Here is a 6,995-nt window from a genome sequence, read left to right on the forward strand (position 1 = left end):
TATTGGTCTAGACACATCATACATAGCGACACCATTCCATAACTCCACCAACTCGTTGATAAGAGGCTCAATATATACATTCATATCTTTAACTTGATATTTACCTACTTGAATGAACAGTAACATTACATAATTATTGTGACCGTTTTACTACAATATTTGTAAGTAGATGTAAATTAATAACTATCAAATGATAAGATACTTGGAACAATCATTTCCAACATAATGTGCTCCCTCTTTATTGACATCCACGGAGGAATGTTATTGTTGATAACAAAAATAGGCCACATCGAGTAAACAGATCTCATCTCTCCAAATGGATTGACATCGTTCACTGCCAATGAAAGCTTGAGATTACGAGGTTCTTCTTTGAAGTGTTGCCACTTTTCCTCTATGTGCATAAATGTCGAACCATTCGCAAGGATTTGAATAATGTCATCTCGACTTCTATTGCATGCATGATAATCCATAAATTGAGCCAAGCTACTACACCTGAATAATTGTCGCATCCGTAGAATAATGGAGATGTAACGAAGAACCTTTTGAGGCACCTTTTTTGTTAGTCGATCTATTCAATATCTACTTGTATTTCATACAGGGCATTGTGTTGAAAATTCATGTTCTTTATAATATATAATATGATGATTGGGACAAGCATGTATTGCTTCATATTCCATTCCAATATCTTTCATAACAACAATTAATTCTAGATGAGCGAGGTAGAATATTTGATGATGGTAACAAAAACTTGCCTATCAATCTACAACAAAAAATATAAGTTGTTAATATAAACAATATTAGTGGTACATTATTCACCCTTTGTTAACTATAAAGACATATATGACATACTTTAAGATACGTGACATTGTTATGTTGGATAAACCATTCATAACCTTCAAGTTCAACAATAACAATATAACAGAGAGAAGAGTTGTTTGGGAGTCTTTGTATAGGGGCTCGTATGCCTTCTGAAGTAGAGGTACATTGAGGCTATCATCATCATCATGATTAGATACGCTTGGACTAAATGTGTCATGGATCAATGTATTTATACCATCCTCTTCAATTGTGTTTTTTGGTGCATGATCATCATCTTCCATGGGATCATTATCTTCACCTTGGATATTTGCACCTCCATGTTCCTCCACTTCGAAAACCATATTCTTCAGATTGTTGTGGTTCATATCATGTACTTCCCTGGAAAGATCAACCTATATAAAATTGATTAACATTAATAAACCATGATCATCAACTCATCATCAAGTGATTTTATATGTATATAAATTGTTAAAATGATATAATGAATGACTTACTAGTGGATGATAGTCATGCCCCCCTTGAATGTGACAATTCTCCCTACAATGTCTCTTAACTGTTTTGATTAGTAGTCTTCTACTATTTAAGCCCTTACAAATATTGCAACGACAATAACATTTTCCATGACCTTTTCTTTTCACGTTAGACCATAATCTAGCGATTGTCTCCCTGTTTTGTTCTTCACTTATATTATCTGACATGATCGTTCTTTGCAGGAAGCAAAAATTGGGCTATGAAAACTTCGGTCTACAACTTTCACAAACTAAGCAAAACTGTTGAAAGTACACAAATCTTCTTAGACGTAGCGAAATACTTTAATATTTTAAAAATACTTTCTTTGACTTTATTCCTAAGATTATTTGTAAAACTTTGACCAACTGCTTGAAGGTATTATTTCAAGAGACCTTACAAGATTAAGCCACTAAAAGCAATTTCAAAACATATAAGCTAAAAGTCTAGTTAAGATATACATTAGAATAAAAAATATACAATTTTCATACCCGAGCGCGCAGCTATAATTTTTGTAACGGCCTTCTTGCTTAGCTATAGAAGCTCTCCAGCAATCAAATTATACAAACTACAAGGCCTAACAGCAATTTCAAAACATATAAGCTACAAGTCTAGTTAAAATATACATTAGATTAGATTCAACAATAGCAAGCAATGTTATTCAGAATTAGATTCAACAAACCTTAGTAGTGTAAATAGCTATCTCCTCTAAACTGGACTCGAGACACGAGGGGGCATTCACATACTCTTCCCCTAAAGGTATCCTAAAGAACAAAAGCCACTATTCTTGAGTTTGTGAATTGCACCTCGAGATGAATGAAGCTTAAAAGGAATGAAAATTGTTTTCATACATTTAACTTAGGATGTAATATTTATTCATAAGTATATACCTTGCAAGCACTTAAAATTGCTGATATATGTGTTGCAGGAAAAGAAGAAGTTTCAAGATAAGTTTACATTGCTGTTATATGTGTTGCAAGAAAATAAGAACTTTACATTGCTTTAACTTGCCATTGATGATTATCATCTAAGACTTTTACCAAAATTTTCCCAAATTTTTTTATCAATTTTGCCTCTCCATAATTATACTTATTAAATAAAATAAACCACATAATTATCGTTTACTACAGGAGAGTTATTTTCATATGTTAAGAGATAATTCATTTTCTGTTATGAAAATCTAGGGATGCCAAATGCTCTCAAATCTATTATATTTACTTTTGTTCTAATTTTATTATAGTTAATTTCAATGTAAATTAAGGTTATGCTTTTTCTAAAGAATGATATTGAATGGTCTGTCACAGGTATGCTCTTCATCACTTGGTGAGATTTTTGCTAAGGCTCAATTAGATGAGAGAGCCATGATTGAAGAGGCCTCAAATTCTGTAGCCACTGATATGCCAACCATTCGTCCAAGTGCTATTGAGGAACATGGTGAAGTAGAGAAACCAGAGTCTTCAGAAAAACCAAAGGAAACGAATGAACCACTTGAGGAAGATGGATGCCAGTTAGGTAAGGTTGATTCTAGTGAAAAAAGACTTGAAAATTTTGAAACTCCCATGCAACAAGATATAACTGAAGAGGTTGAGATGCACCTGGTGGAAAAGCAGGAATCTCCAACCATAGTTCAATCATCAATTAAGATCCTGTCTCGGAGTGATGATATTGTGAAGTAGCAAGAAGAAGGGTTGCTAATTGTGGAGATGGTTGTTGGAGCTGATGGTAATGCTTCTACTTCTAAAGAACCTGAGTCTCAAGGGGTATATTCTAGTGTTGATGTTCAGAATGAAAAAAATGTGATAGATAATAGTGATATTCAATGGAATAGTGATATTCAATGTAACAATGATATCAATAGTGCTTTAAGACAGTACGCATCTCTTAGACAATGAGATATCAATAAAAGACAGTGATGCTCAATAGATGTCATTGCCATGACAAGCAAGGTCTTTTATATTATAGAGATCTTGAAGATGATAAGAGCAGTTAGAAGTAGCATTATGAAGAGTCACGAGAAAAGGAAAGAAACTAAGAAATGAAGACAATATCAAGGGCACTGATGAAAACATCGAAAGAATGTGATAGCTGTTAGAGATGATACGAAGCAGATGAAATACATTTTTACACAAATGTTTCTATAATAGGAGTTCTTATAACAATTTTCCATTTTTATTAACTTTCATTATATAAATGAAGATCTATTTAGGCTGCATTGCTTGCAAAGTAAATCTTTATGATTCTGGTAAACTTACTATTGGTAGTTGGGTAAGAATGGCACCTTACATCAAATGTAGGATGATTAGGTTGATCTAGACATCCATGGAAAATATTGTGACTCAGAGGGATTTTACATGAATATTAGGTCCTAAATGATATTTACCACTATAGAATTTTGAAAAAAAAGTGATGGTCATGACAACTCAGACAAAAGGATGTTCAACAGAGCATAAGGTCTCGTGAATATTATAGCAGTAAGAAAGAGATAATGGAAGCCACGTGTCTTAGAGACAAAGATACAAGTTTTTCTAAGAGCAAAGCATTACATAAAATAAGACAAGAACATTGTTGTTGAAAAGACGAATACTAAAATCTAAAAGGAAAGTCCAAAGAACGAGAATTCCAGTGCAAAATAGTGATCAACAAATTAAAGGACAAAAACAATCAAGAATCATGCAATTAAGATAGTAAAAAGAAAATTAATGGACAAGAGCCAAGTCATTAAATGGTGCTCATTCAAAGACAAACACAAGTGCTGCAAAACACTAAAAATAGTGAGAAGGAATTGGAGATATGTTGAGCAGAGATCAATTAGAAGTCATGAAAATCAGTCACTGTTATCTAGGAACAATTTTAAAGGATAGTGATAAAGAAATACAACATTAAAGGATAGTGATGAAGAAATGTTGACACACTTTTATATGTATGTTCAGTGAGCACAGATCAAGAACAATGGTAAATGTTGAAAATAACAAAACAGATATGTCATCAAATGGAATCCATAACAGTGATGACGAGATAGTGAGATGGACTGTTATAGAAACTCAAAGATGATAGGACATGAAAAGATGTACATTTACCATTGTCTAGAGCATCATCATCATCATAGGTTACAGAAGAGCTATCAACAATGATATGAGTAGATTTAATGACATTAAAATAGCATGATTGCAATTAATTTTAGTGAAGAAGAAGATCAAAACTATGATAAATATTAGAGAGCATGACTCATATGATGAGGGGCAGAAAGAGAGATAATTTCACCTTTTTGTTAAAGGTATTTAGAGTGTTTGCAAGGCGATTCACTATCCTTGGATACATTAACAGCTTTTATTTGAAGGATATTCACCATATAATGATCATCAATTTACTGTCTTGTCTAAGGGGTCCAAGCACTAATGTCAAAGACTATTTTCTGTTAATAATGGTACAACACTTTTGGTGAAGATACAATATCTGTGATTGTATGAAACAATGCTCTTGGTTACACAAAGTAGACCTAGAAATGCAATAAGAATATTATGATGGCCATCAGACAACAAAGAGCAGTGAGGTGGCTAAGGGTAGAAACAATGTGTGTGCCATATAAAAGCAGCAATAATATATGTATAAGAGAAAAAATAGTGATCAAACAATGTAAGGAAACAGTGAGCAGATATGCATCCAAATAGTGCTACTGCAATGAAAAAAATAGTGACATTAGAGAGAAAGATAGTGGTGAATATACATGCAAAACAATGATTGATTTTTGTAGGTGCACTTTTAGTACCCCTATTTCGAAACTTCAATATGTGGTTGTCCTAAATCTAGGTTCCACTAGTTTACTAGTCTCCTGGTTGATGAAATATGCAGACAATATTGTCAAGGTCTATGCAACATCTATGGCAAAGTTGGAATGGTATAAAATTCTTTATAAGGATAAAAACATTGGTTACTATGATTCTTTCAAAGAGTAGGATGGATGATTGTGCCACAGGTGTTGGGCAAAGCCGTAGCTATATATCTACTGAACTTCATAAGTTTAAGAGGGATATCAAGGAAGCTGAAAGGGAAAAGGAGCTCTAGGATATCGAGTATATGCAGTAGGTCATGGCTCTTCTTTCTCAAGAAGATGCTGACATGGCATTAGAAACCTCCTGCAAGCGTTTCCTGGAATTGAGGAGAGTAGTTAGCAGATCTCAGGAGAATTTCATTACTCATGAGCCATATTCACATTTTAAATGTCCTCTTATAGGGACAGTGATGAACGATCTAGTTTTGATCTCAACTAATAATTCTTTTGAGATAGAAGCAATTGAGAGCGAGTTTGCAAGAGGTGAGCCAAAGGATCCCCTTATTGGTATAGCTCTCCCGAATTCCATTCTTATACCAAACCAAGAATTGTACTACACTATAAATCTCTAGAGGTAGTAGAACTATGTGGCAAGTATTTTGAAGACAAAGATAAAGTTGGAGACAAAATTATGTGCCAAGAAAAAAAAAGAGCACTTGTTGATCTGTCAGAACTCTGCAAAGAGAGTACAAATGATAAAAATTGGATAATTTTTGAATCTTTACTTCCATTAATAGTGGGAGCTTTGAAGCCTAATGACAACAAATTGAAGGCACTTTGTTGTTCAGTTTTAATGGTAGTTGTGCAAGACAATAACCATGGGAAGGAAAAACTAGTTGAAGCTAATGGGCTTAGTAAGATCATTAAATGTCTGTTCAATGACTTGAGCCCTAACCTCACAAGGGCTGCTATAAAATTCTTGTCGGAGTTGACAAAAATATAAGAATATCCTGGAGTAGCTAGGCCAACAATGTGGTGCTATTTTGACAATTGTTACGATTTTAATTAGGGGCAATCATCCAGAGTTGATGATGGATAGTGAGACTATTCTCAATGAGCTCTCTTATGATGGAAACTCATACAATGAAGGAAAAATAAGATCAATTATCTAGTTTAATTGGTGCAAATCCTTTGCCCATTGCCTTTTAAGAGGTATAGAGGAATCCAAATTGGGAATGGTCAAAATGCTCACATAATTGCAGCTCAATGACAACAGAAGAGAGGCCTTGATTCAACAAAATGTAATTGATGCTTTGAAGATGGAGGGGTTCCTTTGCCACTTGTCTTCTTAGAGAAGCCTAATTTGAATATGAAAGTCAAAGCTACAGCTATTCTAGCAGATTTAACTATGGAGCATGGAAGATCTTTTCTTCTCTGTGATGACAAGACACTAATGGAAGCATGCAAGCTTGTTGAATCCATCATGGGAATTCTAACTTTTTGTGAATTACCAATTGTAGAGAATTCAATGAAGGTGTTGTTATTGTTGACAAAAGCTTCAGATGACAGTGATGTTGCAAGATTGATCCAGGACAATGATAATAACCTTCAAACCATTTGGGCTTTTTTCAAAATGGCCAAGCCTCCCTTGCAATGTCAAGCTATACAACTGGTTTTTTTAATGTGTAGAGATTGATGGTTTTGTCTGAATGGATTCTCAACATGTTCAAAATGCGGCTGTCACATTAAAGCAAAGAATTTGGAGTTGAAAAAGTTCATGTATCTATATCTCATTAATCATGCAAAGAATATCATGCTGATGTTGAAGGTCGAGAATTAGGAAGGTATAGTTATTTTCGATGAGATTGTGAAGGATTTAGATGCTTTCATGGTTGCCCGT

The 6,995-nt window shown here is 33.9% G+C and overlaps 1 pseudogene; it reads left to right on the plus strand.

Moving 5' to 3' along the window:
- Window positions 1-5,280: 5,280 nt before the first annotated feature.
- On the plus strand, window positions 5,281-6,791 carry LOC149557484 (U-box domain-containing protein 44-like; annotated as a pseudogene).
- The last annotated feature ends 204 nt before the right edge of the window (window positions 6,792-6,995 follow it).

Source organism: Cupressus sempervirens, chromosome 5 (assembly GCF_028749045.1).
Source record: "Cupressus sempervirens isolate cs-2001-9-10 chromosome 5, ASM2874904v1, whole genome shotgun sequence".
In the NCBI taxonomy this organism is placed as follows: Eukaryota; Viridiplantae; Streptophyta; class Pinopsida; order Cupressales; family Cupressaceae; genus Cupressus; species Cupressus sempervirens.